The sequence below is a fragment of the Chenopodium quinoa genome, unplaced genomic scaffold (assembly GCF_001683475.1).
Source record: "Chenopodium quinoa cultivar QQ74 unplaced genomic scaffold, ASM168347v1, whole genome shotgun sequence".
NCBI lineage: Eukaryota > Viridiplantae > Streptophyta > Magnoliopsida > Caryophyllales > Amaranthaceae > Chenopodium > Chenopodium quinoa.
Genome location: NW_018744069.1, coordinates 720604 through 737221, shown reverse-complemented (window position 1 = coordinate 737221; position 16618 = coordinate 720604).

Here is a 16618-nt window from a genome sequence, read left to right as displayed (position 1 = left end):
AAATGGCTATTTTTGACGAAATTGGACCCAAAAACTTAGAACATCGCGATTTTTATGTAATTTTAAATGAAAAACACTTACAAATATGTGATTATGAGTTGTTTTAATATGAAAGGAGTTTACAAGTTGAGAAATAAAGAAAATAGCCAAGTGAGTAGCCATTTCGGGTCAAAATGGCTTTTTTTGATGAATTGGACCCAAAAAGTTAGAAATTGGCGATTTTTATGTAATTTCAAATGACAAACACTTATAAATATTTGATTATGAGTTGTTTTGAGATGTAAGGAGTTTATAAGTTGAGAAATGAAGAAAATAGCCAAGTCAGTAGCCATTTCGGGTCAAAATGGCTTTTTTTGACGAATTGGACCCAAAAACTTAGAACTTGGCGATTTTTATGTAATTTTAAATGACAAACACTTATGAATATGTGATTATGAGTTGTTTTGAGATTACAGGAATTTATAAGTTGAGAAATGAAGAAAATAGGCAAGTGAGTAGCCATTTCGGGTCAAAATGGCTTTTTTTGATGAATTGGACCAAAAAACTTAGAACTTAGCGATTTTTATGTAATTTAAAATGAAAAACACTTATAAATATGTGATTATGAGTTGTTTTGAGATGCAAGGAGTTTATAAGTTGAGAAATGAAGAAAATGGGCAAGTGAGTAGCTATTTCGGGTCAAAATGGCTTTTTTGATGAATTGGACCCAAAAACTTAGAACTTGGCGATTTTTATGTAATTTCAAATGAAAAACACTTATAACTATGTGATTATGAGTTGTTTTGAGATGCAAATAGTTTATAAGTTGAGAAATAAAGAAAATAGCCAAGTGAGTAGCCATTTCGGGTTAAAATGGCTTTTTTAGATGAATTGGACCCAAAAACTTAGAACTTGGTGATTTTTATGTAATTTCAAATGACAAACACTTATAAATATGTGATTATGAGTTGTTTTGAGATGAAAATAGTTTATAAGTTTAGAAATAAAGAAAATTGCCAAGTGAGTAGCCATTTCGGGTCAAAATGGCTTTTTTGATAAATTGGACCCAAAAACTTAGAACTTGGCGATTTTTATGTAATTTAAAATGACAAACACTTATAAATATGTGATTATGAGTTGTTTTGAGATGCAAGGATTTTATAAGTTTAGAAATGAAGAAAATAGGCAAGTGAGTAGCCATTTCGGGTCAAAATGGCTATTTTTGAGATGAAAGGAGTTTATAACTTGAGAAATGAAGAAAATAGCCAAGTGAGTAGCCATTTCGGGTCAAAATGGCTTTTTTGTTGAATTGGACCCAAAAACTTAGAACTTGGCGATTTTTATGTAATTTCAAATGACAAACACTTATAAATATGTGATTATGAGTTGTTTTTAGATGCAAGGAGTTTATAAGTTGAGAAATAAAGAAAATAGCCAAGTGAGTAGCCATTTCGGGTCAAAATGACTATTTTTTGATGAAATGATGAAAATTGCTTAAATTATTGTTTTTTTTAAAAATGCAAAGGCAGCCGCAATGGGACACCTGAGGGAGGCGCCCCCGCTGCCGGAACAGCGAAGGCAGCCCGTGCCGAGGCCGCAGCAGCCCCGACAGGTGGCTGCCAAGGCTGTAGCAGCCACGGCAGGTGGCTGCCATTCTGCTGCAGCCTTGGCAGCAGCCTGCCTTGGCTGCTGCTGCCTCGACAGGCGGCTTCCATGGCTGTAGCAGCACCTTCCGAGGCTGCAGCAGCCATGGCAGCCGCCTGTCGAGGCCGCAGCAGCCCAGGCAGGCTGCAGCCGAGGCTGCAGCAGTCTGGCAGCCACCTGCCGTGGTTGCTACAGCCTTGGCAGCCACCTGTCGGGGCTGCCTTTGCTGTTCCGGCAGCGGGGGCGGCTCCCTCGGGTGTCCTGGTGCGGCGGAAGTTGCTTATTTTTTTAAAAAAAAAAAATTTGAACTAGGCGATTTTTATGTAATTTCAAATTTCAAACATTTATAAATATGTGATTATGAGTTGTTTTGAGATGAAAGGAGTTTATAAGTTGAGAAATAAAGAAAATAGCCAAGTGAGTAGCCATTTCGGGTCAAAATGGCTTTTTTTGATGAATTGGATCCAAAAACTTAGAACTTGGAGATTTTTATGTAATTTCCAATGACAAACACTTATAAATATGTGATTATGAGTTGTTTTGAGATGAAAGGAGTTTATAAGTTGAGAAATAAAGAAAATAGCCAAGTGAGTAGCCATTTCGGGTCAAAATGGCTTATTTTGATGAATTGGACCCAAAAACTTAGAACTTGGCGATTTTTATGTAATTTCAAATGACAAACACTTATAAATATGTGATTATGAGTTGTTTTGAGATGCAAGGAGTTTATAAGTTTAGAAATGAAGAAAATAGGCAAGTGAGTAGCCATTTCGGTTCAAAATGGCTTTTTTTGATGAATTGGACCCAAAAACTTAGAACTAGGCGATTTTTATGTAATTTCAAATGACAAACATTTATAAATATGTGATTATGAGTTGTTTTGAGATGCAAGTAGTTTATAAGTTGAGAAATGAAGAAAATAGGCAAGTGAGTAGCCATTTCGGCTCAAAGTGGCTTTAGTTTGATGAATTTGACCCAAAACCTTAGAACTTAGCGATTTTAATGTAATTTCAAATGACAAACACTTATAAATATGTGATTATGAGTTTTTTTTGATATGCAAGGAGTTTAAAAGTTGAGAAATGAAGAAAATAGTCAAGTGAGTAGCTAATTTACCTCCTTATTAATCAATTTCACCCATGCACGTGGCCAATCATCGAAGCTACCTACAGCTTGCCAAAGCGTTGTTGTCTCAAACTCCTCTATCGGTATGGGTAGTGGGATGTCTTCGAACCCCGCAACCACTGAATCGATCCCAACCGAGTAATGATGTGGCCCCGCCGTAGCACCCGTCGTCGGTTAAGCACTACCATACGCCACCAAACTCAACGCGGTACTATTTGCATGCCCCGGGGCTAGAAGTGCACACTGGGTTTCTTCCTACACAAGTATATATATAAAAAGAAGATAGTTAAATAGGACTTTTACAACAGCATAGATATAACAAAATTCATTAAGGTAGAGGGTTACAAATCACCTGTAACTCTGGAAATTCATGCGGTGTTGGATTTTCAAGCTCCCTCGAGTCCGCATGTGTAGGAGTAGGAACCTGCAACAGTACATCAATCATTGCACCTAAAATCTCAATTAACTCGGTATTTTAAAACTTTTAATAACCCAATTGATTTTACCTGAGGTGGCACATCTTCACCACGTATCTCATCTCCTCCATGTCTATCACCTTCTCCTTGTCCTTTTGGTTCAGAACATGAGTCGACCGGGGTACGAGTGAGAAACGGAAAAGTCGGTAAGTTCATCAGCTTCGCCCAAAAAGTCGGCAAAGTCGGTTCAAACCGGTGCCTTTTTAATTTTTGGCACCGGTTCAGGCCAAACCGGTGCCTTTTCTCTTTTGGTAAAATCCCGCCCATTTCCTTACCGGTTTTGGGCACCGGTTTAGCCTGAACCGGTGCCATATGGGGGGTGCCTAATGCTTTTTTTCTACTAGTGAGGTGTTTTAATGGTTGAGCTCAAACCTCTCCCATCACACCTTAGGTATGAATTTTTGGGACCCAACTCCACTTTTTCGTGGTTGTTAGCTCTTCTTTGAATGAACACCAAGCTCAAAAGTTGTGTGGTGTTTTGAGAAAGCATTAAGGTGCTTTGGGTTATACCATTAACGACCTCATAGGTATAGGCCTCGCTTTATGTACACATCACATAACTCTTGAGGAGGGTGATTTACCTTCTATTGAGAGGCAACAGAAGCTACATCCCCAAATGGAAGAGGTAGTGAAGAAGGAGATCACCAAACTTTTGGATGCGGGAATCATATTTCCCATCTCTAGTTCTAGGTGGGTCTCTCCCATTCATGTTGTCCCAAAAAGGGAGGTATGACCGTTGTTGAGAATGAGAAAGGTGAGCTCATGCCGACGAGAACGGTCACGGGATGGAGGATGTGTATAGACTATAGACGTCTAAACACATCTAAAAAGAAAGATCATTTCCCCATTCCTTTTATTGATCAAATGCTTGAAAGACTAACATGGCACAAGTTCTATTGTTTTCTTTATGGTTATTCGGGATTTTTCCAAATCCCTATCAACCCGGATGACTAAGAGAAAACAACCTTCACTTGTCTATATGGTACATTTGCCTATAGGAGAATGTCGTTCGGGCTTTTCAATGCTCCCGCAACTTTTCAAAAATGCATGATGAGTATATTTGGACATATATTGGAAGAAGAGATGGAGATGTTTATGGATGACTTCTCCGTATGAGGTGTTTCATTTGAGGCATGCCTTGAAAACCTTGAAAAATGTCTTGTAAGGTGTAAGAAGGTAAATTTGGTCTTAAATTGGGAGAAATGTCTTTTTATGGTGGAGGAAGGCATAGTTCCAGGCCATAAGATTTCTAACAAGGGGATAGAGGTGGATAAAGAGAAAATTGAGGTCATTGAAAAGCTTCAATCTCAGGTGAATGTGAAGGGAGTGAGATCTTTTCTAGGACATGCCGGGTATCATAGAAGATTTATCAAGGATTTCTCGCTTATTGCAAAACCTCTAAATGATCTTCTTCAAAAGAATGCCGAGTTTGTATTTGATGACAAGAGTTTGGAGGCATTCAATAAGTTGAAGGAAGCTCTAATCTCTACCCCTATTGCTCAAGCTCCAATATGGAATTTACCATTTGAGTTGATGTGTGATGCAAGTGATTCGGCAATAGGAGGTGTCTTGGGTCAAACACTGAAAAAGGAGCTTCATGTGATTTATTATATGTCCAAGACTCTAAATGGTGCTCAACGGAATTACACTACAACAGAAAAGAAATTTTTAGCTATTGTTCATGCTTTTGAAAAGTTCCGTTGTGATTTGTCGGGTTCTAAGACCATCGTCTTCACGGACCATGTAGCTCTCAAATATCTTTTTTCTAAGAAAGAGTCCAAGCTAAGGTTGATCTGATGGTTTCTTGAACCCCAAACCTTTGACATTGATATTAGGGATAAGAGAGGAGCGGAAAATGTTATGACGGACCATCCACTAGTAGAAAAAACCAAAAGGGAAGCGGTTCAAACCACCAAAAGGGAAGCAGCTTTGAACCACTCCGGTTTGGGGGGGGGGGGGGGGCTTCCCTTTCGGCTGTAGAAAAGGAAGCGGTTCAAACCGCTTCCCTTTTAGAGGTAATGGGAAGCGGTTTTGGCGTCAAACCGCTTCCCTTTCTGCCTTTTTGTTTTTTAACGATTTTTTTTCACTTAAATTAAAATACAAACAATGAAATATGCATAAACATTATTTTTATTAATTAAATGATGTAGTATTACATTTTCATCCAAAAAAAAATTTGTAATCTGAAAAAATACTTAAATTAAAATACAAACAATTAACATATAAAAAAATACAGCATTTTCTAGGAAAAAAAAAATAAAATTACAATAAAAAAAAGGCATCCAAACCACAGCCACCAAGCGCCACCCACTGCCACCTGCCATGCTCAATTCATCCACCAAACACCAACATTCACCTACCAACCTTTAAAATTAAAAAAAAAACCCCATTTTACGCACCACGACCTCCACCCAAATCAGATCCGCCGTCACCTGCAACAAACCTAAACAACCACACATCACCGTAAAATTAAAAAACCTCAAAAAAAAAACAGGAACATACCTTAAAATCCACCGAATACCTGATTTTGGCTTGAAATTATGGTTTTAAAGGTAAAATTTGACCATGAAAAACTCTAGATATAGGGTAATCATGGTTGAATTTGACCTAAAAACCTATAAATACATGTTTCTTGCTAGGTGATTCGGTGGTGCTTGAATTGCTCGGTCGGAGATAGAAGAGGTGGTGGTCGGCGGGGGCACCAGTTAGAAGACAGAAGGAGACCGAGAAGAGGAAAAGCAGAGGGAAGAGAAGGAGATAGAATAAAGGAAAAGAAGAGTAAGAAGGACAAGGAGATCGAAGAAGCTAGAGGAAAGAGCAAGAGAACGAGAGAGGAGAGAGAAAGCACCGAGAGAATCAGAGGAGAGAGAAAGATAATAAGAAAATGAAGGGAGAGAGAAGGGGCGGTTACTACTTGTACTGCCGTACAACATTAGTTTTAGGTTTTTTTTTTAAAAAAAGGGAAGCGGTTCACTATTCAAGCCGCTTCCAATTAGAATATTTAGAAGCGGTTCACTCATAAACCGCTTCCCTTTTGTATGTTTCTCTTTTTTTTTGGCGAGTTTTTTAGGGTTTTTGGAAGCGGAATTCAATAACTGCTTCCTATTTGTGGCTTCCCAATTGATTTTTTCTACTAGTGATCTTTCTCGTCTAGAAGATTCTCAAATTCATGATGATGGTTCTCCAATTGAGGATAGGATGCTTGATGACTTCTTGTATGCTATTGAAGTAAAGGTGCTCCCATGGTTTGCCGATTTAGTGAACTTTCTTGCATGTGGGGAGTTTCCTCCTTCCTTTTCTGAGAACCAAAGAAAGAAGCTCAAGAGAGAGGCAAGGCATTATTTATGGGATGATCCCATTTTATACAAGCGAGGGGTCGATGGCTTTCTTATATGCTGTGTTCCAAATGAAGAGGGGCCTAGTGTTTTGAAAACGTGCCACTCGGATCCGACCGGTGGACATATGGGTGTCTGTAAGACCGCCACTAAGATCCTTCAAAGAGGTTTATGGTGGCCACATCTCTTCAAGGATTCATTGGGCTTTGTTAAGACATGCGACCAATGTCAAAGAGTTGGGAATACCTCCAAGAGAAATGAAATGCCTCAACAACCCTTACTCGAGTTGGATGTGTTTGATGTATGGGGCATTGATTTTATGGGACCATTTCCCTCGTCCTTTGGAAATCAATTTATACTTGTGGCGGTTGATTACGTGTCTAAAGGTGGTAATGAAGTTGTTTAAGAAGGTAATCTTTCCAATATTTGGAGTACCAAAGGTAGTGATAAGCGATAATGGTTCTCATTTCATTCCCAATGCCTTTCAAAAGATATTGCAGAAGCATGGTATCCATCAACGATTTGGCATCCCATATCATCCCCAATCAAGTAGCCAAGTGGAAGTTTCCCATCGTCAAATCAAGCTAATCCTTGAAAAGACGGTTGCGAGAAATCGAAAGGATTGGTCGAAAAAGTTGGATGATGCTCTTTAGGCCTATGGAATGGCTTTCAAGACACCCATAGGTACCACTCCATACCGCCTAGTATATGGAAAATCATGCCATCTCCCGGTTGAGATTGAACACCGTGCTTTGCGGGCAATCAAGAAGATAAACTTTGACTTGGCAAGTGCAGGGGAGAAAAGGTGGTTAGATCTTCATGAGCTGTAGGAGCTTCGGCTAGATGCTTATGATTGTGCTAGTGTGTACAAAGCTCGTTCCAAGGAAACACATGACAAGCTTATTGAGAAGAAAGAGCTTTGTGTGGTGACAAAGTTCTTCTCTACAATTCAAAAATGAAGTTATTTCCCGGAAAGCTCATGTCAAGATGGAGCGGTCCCTATTTAGTCAAGAATGTCTTTCCAAGTGGTGTTGTAGAGGTCTTAATGATGGATTCTCTTTCTCCATTTAAGGTCAATGACCATAGTCTCAAGAAGTATTTTGATGGTGCTTTTGTTTGCCTTGTTCACACATTGCTTCTCCGATAACCACCTTAATTGGTGGAGGACATCAAGCTATGACATTAAACATGCGCTACCCGGGAGGCAACCCGGTTTTCTAACATTTTTCTTTTGATTTTTTTTTCAATTCTCTATATTTCTTTTATCCTTGAGAAATTTTCTTATTTCTCTTTATTTTTATTTGTTCCCTTGATTTTAGGTACCATGAGATTGGATCGAAGAAAATTTCCAACAATTTCGGTGCTACTTCAACGTTTCATGAGGTTTGGTTCAACTTAGGTGAAGGAGTTCGTCGGGGTTATATGTTATCGTGTTTGCATTTTCATTGATTTTATATTCATTTTTTAATTAAGTTTTGAATTATTTTTGTGAAATTTTTTAGCACTCGATCATGACACTCGATAGTGCCAGTGAGAAAGAAAACACGAGAACATATTCAAGGGATATTTTTTCTTCCCTACTAACCTTCATGTGTGCGCACGCACAGTGGGTTACGCGCACACACCATGGGGATCAGAGATTTTGCCCATTTTTTGCTGAAATTTTGGCGAATTTTGAAAATCACCCTACGGTGCGCGCGCACACCCTAACAATGCGCGTGCACCATAGGTGTCAGAGATTTTGGCCCTTTTTATAAAATTTTGATGAATTTTGTACCCACTCAATCACCTCCCTAGTGCACATGCACCCCCTACTTGCGCGCACGCACCACATAAGTCAGGGATTTCGGGTGTTTTTTTGTGCGTTGCAAGCTAAAACGCCCCCTGCTGCAGCTGGTGTGCACGCACCCCTCCTGCGCCCACGCACCAGCCGCAACAGCAAATTCCCCCCATTTTCGTGCCTTTTCATCCCCAAAATCCCCATATTCACTCCTTTCTCTCTCGCCAACCTCCCCTTCTTTCTTCTAGCCTCTTATCTCTCATCAAACCCTTCCATTTTTCTTGCAAAATCAAAGAAAATTCACCACTTTTATTTTCAATTCATCTTATAATTACATTAACCACATTACAATCTTGTAAAATTAACAAAAAAATTCTGAAAATTTCGAATTTATTTTCGAAAAATTGGGGCTATTTCGAAATTTTGAACGTTTGTGTTGAGGTTTGGAACTTGTCTTTGGGTGTTCTATTTATTCTTTAATCTTCAAGTTGGGAAATTTGCAACTAATTCAAGGCTTCATTGAGTTATAATTTCTCACCTTTCTATTCATCTTCTTCCCCATTTTTGAAGCTTGAAACCCTTGTTTTTTCTTACATGGTAGAACTCCATTTTTAGTTCTTTTAACTTGTATTTTGTGTTGAATGATGATGTTGAATGTTGAATTTAAGCTTATTCATGTTGAATTTTTTTTCCTTGATTGAATACTTGAATCACCATTGTTGGTCATTTTCTCTCTCATGGTTATTATTAATGATGGCTTTATTTCTTTGATAATTCAATGTTTGAGATTATTTTGCTCAAATTGATTCATGATTTGGTCTCTTGGGTTCAATTTTGCCTTTAATCCATGCCTATTTGCCTCACACTCATGATTCTATATTAATGGCATTTTTCATATGTAGCCATCTCTTGCTTCATTTTTAAGAAAATTGCATTTGTGCTTTATTCTTGAGCAATTTCTTATGCTTATTCTTGAAATATTATAAATGCAAATGACTTGCTCTTGAATTGCTTTCCTTCTTGTAGATGACTCTAATCCGTCAAAAGAAGCAGGCAAGATCAAGTTCAAGAAAGCCTAGGCATGTTGTTCCACCTCCTCCCGAGGTAGAAGAAACATACGGCATTGAATTCTCTAAGGAATCACATTGGGATCGTTTCAAGCATCTATCAAAGAGGAAGCTAAGGCGAACAAGATTCTACGATCAAATAACAACCAAGTTTCTCGGAATTGATGATGACGTTCGCTACCTTGCAAAGAACCTCGGTCTCTTAGGGTTTTTTAATTTGAGGTTCCCTACTTATGCTAGGGTGACCTATGAATTTCTATCATCTCTTGAATTAGTCCTAGAACCAAGTGGTGACTTCTCATAGACTTTGACTTTCCAACTCTTAAATAATGATCACAAATTGTCGGAGTCTCAGCTATGTTCCTACTTCAAGTTTCCATGGGCCGTGGATGAGGACCATATTATCTATCCGGCACATGGTAGAAAGTCAAGTGACCATGGGTATAATGAGCAACTTTGGTGGCGGCGTATCTCCGAGGACGAGAAGTTTGAGCCTCAAAATTCCAAGTCTGCATCTATTATTCATCCATCTTTGCGGTATCTCAACCGTATCCTCACATACATACGCCCTTTGCTCCAAGGACTCTTTGGGTGCTATCTCCCGAGAGGAGCTTTGTTGGCTATGGATAGCCGACCAAGCCTCACATGAGATAGAGCTCGTGTATTTCACGGAGCATTTGATCATTCGGTTTTTGGATATCCATGCTGGAGTTAGCCTTTCGGGGAGCATCTAATTGGAAGGGATTATTTTTTCTATCCTAGCTCTTTGCATCAATGACGCTTACAAGGATTTGTTATGTGAGCATCCCCCAATTGTCGATCCTCGAGAAAAGTCTTCTTCTCATTTCCTCAACATCTCCGCCCTTGTGAACCAAAATATCCTCGATCATACTAGGAGGGAAGATGTTTACATTTGGAAAGTTTCTTGGGTAAAAGATTTGTTCCTAATCCCATGAAAAGAGGCAACTACTCGACCAACAAAGAAAGATTCCTTGTCTTGGAGGCCTCCGATGCGCCATATTGATGCTTCTATTCTACGGAGGATAAACCATTCAAGAGCCCCCTCAACCAATGATTTCTCGACGGATGTTCAAACTCTTCCCCCAGTTCAACCGGGAGGTATGCCTATCCCTTCTCCCTCTACTACTCCTTATACTTTTGATTTGTCAACCATTCATGCTATGCTTGATTCTATTGCTAATGTGTTATGCTCTATGCCTTCGGGGCAAAACCCGTATCTTGGCTATGACTATCATGCAAATTAATTGTACGATTTACATGTGAGGAGGGGGGGAGATCGAACCCAATGTGAATTACCCGTATCACCCGGTCTAACAAGGACATATCCCTCAATGAGAGCCTTTTAACCCTACCGTGGGTCCTAGCCCTTGCTACCCTTATTGGAAGGGCCCTCATGTTCCCCCTAGTGCTATCATAGGGACCACCCCGACTACTTATGACTATAAGCGGCCCGGTGGATGTGATTTTACATATGATCCCGCTAACCCTAAGCCCTTTCCGAACCCCGAGAATTTTGGTAGGTGGGGTAGGTCAGGCGAGCCGATCTTAGATGATTGGTCTCATTTCTATGCGATTGATCAACCTAGGAGGGAAGGTAGGTTAAGGGGTAAGGCTCTCGTGGAGGTGAGCAAGATGGCTAGCTCTAGTTATGTGATGGAGACCTGTGAAGGGAGTTCTCATTCTACCCCTTACCATAGTGTAGAGTGAGATTATCATGGATACCCCTCCTTCTTATGTGCTTTATGTGATGTTTCTCTTTTGCCTATATGTTATTAGGTTTAGAGTTTGGGGGATAATTGTCTAGAACTATTGGGACCTTGAATCCGGATTATCTTATTTTTGAAAACTTGCAGTTTTCCCCATTGGTGGATTTGATGCTTTTATTGAGTTTTTTCCACAACCTTGTGAGGTTTCTTATTTTTCAAGCCTTCTTCAACTTCTTGTATGAGCGGCATGGATTTTTGACTTTTGAGGACCTAATCTTGAAACTTGACTCATAATTCTCAAAAACGAAACCGAACCATCTAGGGAGGATAAAGGCATCTTTTCGGGGTGGTAATTTTTCTTTAATAAGATAATCTTCTTTATTTTTAGTTCTTAGGTTCATATTTGCCTACTTTCTAACCATTTGAGCCTTTCCCCTTCTATTCTAGCCGCATCTTTAGATCTTTGTGCCTTTTGTTCTTTGTGTTCCATTTTTGGTTTTCGTGAAGCAAATGGACATGTTCTTGTTGTTTGTGGTGTATAAGTTTGGATAGCAAGCTTTTTATTTGTATATTTTGTTAATAATGGCATAAGAATAAATCAAAAGGCTGTCCAAAGTTTAAAAAAAAGGCAAGGACATTCAAATGAAAAAGCCGCCCAAAGTTACAAAAGGCAAGGACATTGAATAATGTGAAAAGTTGAGATAACTCAAAGCTAATCTCTTTAAGCTTTGGCAAAAAAAAATTAAAAGAAACAAAAAAAAAAAAAGAAAAGTGAATATGGATAAGTTCAAAAATATTTTGATGTAATCGTTTCTCCCTATTTTGAGCATTGAGGACAATGCTATCTTCTAGCTTGGGGGGAAGCGTTTTACGCTTTTCGTATATATGATTGTGGTTATAACTTTGAAAAATCTTGGGGTGTTAGTTTGTTTTATTTGGTGATCACTTTGTTTTGGCGTTGAGATTTGGCCAATCTTGCTTCACATTTTAGGTGTACCACCAAATTCTAAATTTTAAGCCTACCCTCACCCTTTTGCCCTTACATTATAACCTTTGGGAAAGCTCTTTTGACCTCGTGGTTCAGTCATATACCGAGGGAGGGCATTATAAGTTAAAGTGTAAGGAGAGGGAATGCAAAGTCAAGATGTCGAGAAAACCTCAAATTTATTGATTTTCCGGTTCCTTCGAGGAACTATAGATACGCTCACTAAGAGAGGATTTGATGCCAATGGGGAAAATGTGCTAAAATTGTTTTTTTTTTTTATTTTTTATGAAGGTGAATTGCGTTTTGGTAGTTCTCTATACTTAGCATTCCCTATGTTTCAATCAACCCTCGATATCTTAGATAGTGCTTACCATTGTTGTTTTAGAAAGTTTATATTCTTTCGTGTTTTGATCATGTGCAAAAGTCCATTGTAAAAGCACCTCTTTTCTTTCTAATGTTGTAAACTTTCTCTTTTCTTCTCTTATGCTTTGTCTCCTTTTAATAAAATAGTTATAGGTTAACCTCTTAGGACACCTTTACGAGAGCATCACTGGTCCTCTAGGGCGATCTAGGGGTATAAATGGCTTGTCTTTAGTCGCTAAAATTGACCGTGATTCCTACGAAATTGAGTAAGTGTACATTCTTATTTACTCTTGTTTTTCTTGTTTCTTATTTACCTAAATAATGTCATCATTCTCCTTGTAGGTTTGATTTTTGTTTTGCTCGAGGACGAGCAAAAGTCTAGCTTGGGGGAATTTGATGAGTGTCATTTATGACACTCTAAGGATAGGTTTTTCTCTATGGTTTTATTATCGTTTTTAGTCTTTTATGTCGTGTTTTTAGGGAATAACACTTTATTTGCGTGTCTGTGTGTTAGTTTAGAGAAATGCGGGCTTATAATGGTTTTCTTATTATTTTATTCATTTCTTGGCTATTTCTCTCGCTTCATCATTTCTTTGACTTGTTTTGTAGGTGTGTCAAGTTTCCCGGGATTTAATTATCAAGGAGGAAGCGCGAGCGCATTCAAGGAGATTGATGGAGCGAAGTTTAGGAATCCAAACATATAATTCAAGCTAGCTCCGCAAGCACAAGGACTTTGGAAGCAATGATTTAGCTTCAAATGTTCAAATGCTTTAGCTGCTGTAGGGAATAATTTCAAGCCTTTGAATCCCACTAGCTTGAACCCCACTGTGATCATACACTAAAGTACGGTGGCGTCCAAAAGGGAAGAAGATAGAGCAAAAGAGTCGCCAACAAGTTTTTAAGGAACTTGTAAACCGTTCACGAGGTGAAGGTTACACCCCTTAACGATCCAAGAGATCGTCAACTCCATAAGGTCATGAACCAAATAAGGGTTCGGGGATGAAGGTACAAATCCAACATAAAAGAGATTGAACCTGCCCTAATAATAGGCCTCTACTTTATTCTGTTCGTATTCATGTGCGCTTTCTGACTAACATGCAATCCATAGGATTAACCCTAAACCTGTTTAATCTATGTTGGTTGAATTTAATGCACAAATAAATCTATTATTGGCGATCACTTGAATTTAAATCACAATTGACCTAACAAGATTATTAATACCTTATCAAGCGTGATTGCAAATACCAATTCCCTTTAACCTGCAATAAAAGGTGATCAAGCAATAACAATATATAATAAATACACATCAAGAAACATAATAAATAATCATCATCAATCATAATCATAATCATCATAATCATGTTAAAGCACACCAAGATCCTAGGCATGATACTAACAAGATTAATAACAAACCCTAGCATGTCACTAAGCAATAAAAATCAAATATTTAGCCCTAACATGATACTAACAATCATAAATATTAGGAAGAGAATAAAAGGCATCATAGCAATCATATTTGATATTAAAATTAACCTAGACATGATACTAGGAATATCATAATAACAATATAAACATGATGTCTACATCATAAAATCAATTAAGTACTTACTTGGATGCCTCGTACCTCTTTCTAATTACAAAATACACACGTTAGTAACTTCAAGGAAAGTAATAAACAAAGCAATTAAATTAAATAATTGAAATAGAGATTTGGGACCAAACCCTTAGAAATTAAAACCTTTCACGTCTAGGGCGAAGGCAACTTCGAATATGGCTAGGTGTATCAAGATCTTGTGAATGCGGAATTTTGTGTTAAAGATTAAAGTTTAGAAAGAATGAATGAAAGATTAATGATTCATAAACTAATTTGTTGACGATTGAAGATTGTAGATGATGAATGAAAACGGAATTTATTAAAACTTAAGAATAAAAGAAGTGGTGAATGATAGATGATAATCCGTCCCTCAAAACGGAGTTTTTGATACGATATTTATAGAGAAAATCAGCCAAAAAAGATAATTTATCAAAACAGAGTCTGAAGATCGCAAAAACAACTTGGCGCCAGCCCTGGCTCATTGGCGCCAGGACCAGTGGCTAGCGCCAGGCGCCAATCCTGGTTCCAGGCGCCAAGGCCTGGGGTTGGACGCAAAACCGGCTTTTAACACGTTTTCGAAAATCTGTTAATTTTACCGTACTGGATGATAAAATAATATAATTTCAGTCGAAAATGCTATTTGATCTAATTAAAACTCTAAAGAATCCTAATTGAATTAAGAATGATAAGAACCTTCTAGAATGTTCTAGAAGACCAAAACCATTCCTAATTACATTAGGAATGATAAATCATATTAGGCCCTCCCCTAGATCATTGGGCCGTACTTAAAACTCAAACCGGGCCCAGTTTAGTAAATTGACCATAAATTCCTCAATATTCATCGGAATTGGGCTTATAATATATCGTTGGAAAGGTCTTTTCAAGCCCCATCTAACTATACCACTATTGGACCCATATCATGGACCAACCAAACTGGATTGTCTGTTTTCTTAAAATAAAGTTTTCAAAAACAGAGAAAAGAGAAAAGAAAAGAAATAAAACTCTCCGCAACACTAGACCTTTCCACACTTTTGTTTCATTCGATTATGATTCGGCGTGAAAGGCACTCATCACTGGGTTTGGTTTTGGGGAGACACAAATGGGTGTCTACAGAAGCCCCCACTTTGACTGAGTTTGGAGAAACGCAAGTTTCAAAAAACGAAAGTCAAAGTAACGATAGGGACGGAGAATGATTCAGAACGTTCTGCGATCCTAAATCAATCTTATAACGCCGATACCTGCAAAACTAGCGTTAGTTAAACAGATAAAAGAGGTAAGAAACGCGTATCTTGCACCGTCGAGCACACGTCTCTGAAAGTAACCGATTGCTTTGACGACCTCCTGCAAGCTAGATAATGTCATCCCGCTTGAAAACCGCTACGCCTTGTAACTGCTTCCAAATTAGAAGATTGCTTCGCCTGAAACTATCCTCTCCGCCGTGATAATATTCCACGTCCAAGGGAATACCATCGAAAATTATTTCTCTTGAAATAATTCTCATCCGCATTATGATCACGTTCCATGCCTCAGGAACTATGATCGAAGATAATTTCGCCCGAAATTACCTTCAGTTGTTTGTGACAACTTTCCGCAATCTAGGGAACGCCACCTTGCTGCTTTGACATTCTGAACAAAGAGCTCCTTTTTCCCGCTGTGATAGTCTTCGAAAAGATCACTGCTTTTTAATATTTGCTATGCCAGTACGTCAGTGCTTTGCTGCTTGTGAACCAGTATGTCGATGCTTTTGCTGTGATGACAATCCTCTTTTCTTTGGGAATAGTTGCCAACACAACTCTTGTATGATGTATGACAATCCGATTTAGGGAAAGTTGTCAATGCCACGTAACAATCCATCCTTGGAAATGTTGTCACGATGAAGCGACAATCCGTACCTCGGAAAATTTGCCAAAATCCAATTTTTGGAAAAAGTTGTCAATGCTTCGTAACAATCTTTCATAAGAATTTTGCTACGATCCACAATCCACATCATGGAATATAACTCTTGAAAGCAATCCACCTTGGAAATTTGCCAACGCTATGCGACAATCCTTTTGGGGAAATATTGCCACTATTGACAATCCGCATCTTGGAACATTTGCAAAAAAGAGTCGACCGACAATCCACTTCGGGAAAATTTGCCATTTACTAAAATGAATGACAATCCACGTTGAGGAACTTTTGCCGATATTTATGATGAATATAAACCTACAACAATCCTTTGGGAAATTTTTCTATAGGGAACTGGGTGTATGACAATCCAATCTCGGAAAACTTGCTAGCGATGACAATTCGAACTTGGAAAAAATTTCCAAACAAAGAAGGAGCATGACAATCCACGCTTGGAAACTTTTCCAGAGATGACAATCCAAACTTGGAAAAATTGTCGTTGAAGAAGATGCACGACAATCCATTTTTGGAAATATTGTCAGTTGGGGATGACAATCCAATTTTTGGAAAACTTTGTCATTTAATAAGAATGCGCGACAATCCATATTTGGAAATATTGTCGTTTAAGTGCTTGCTTTTGAACCGATTGTAATGAG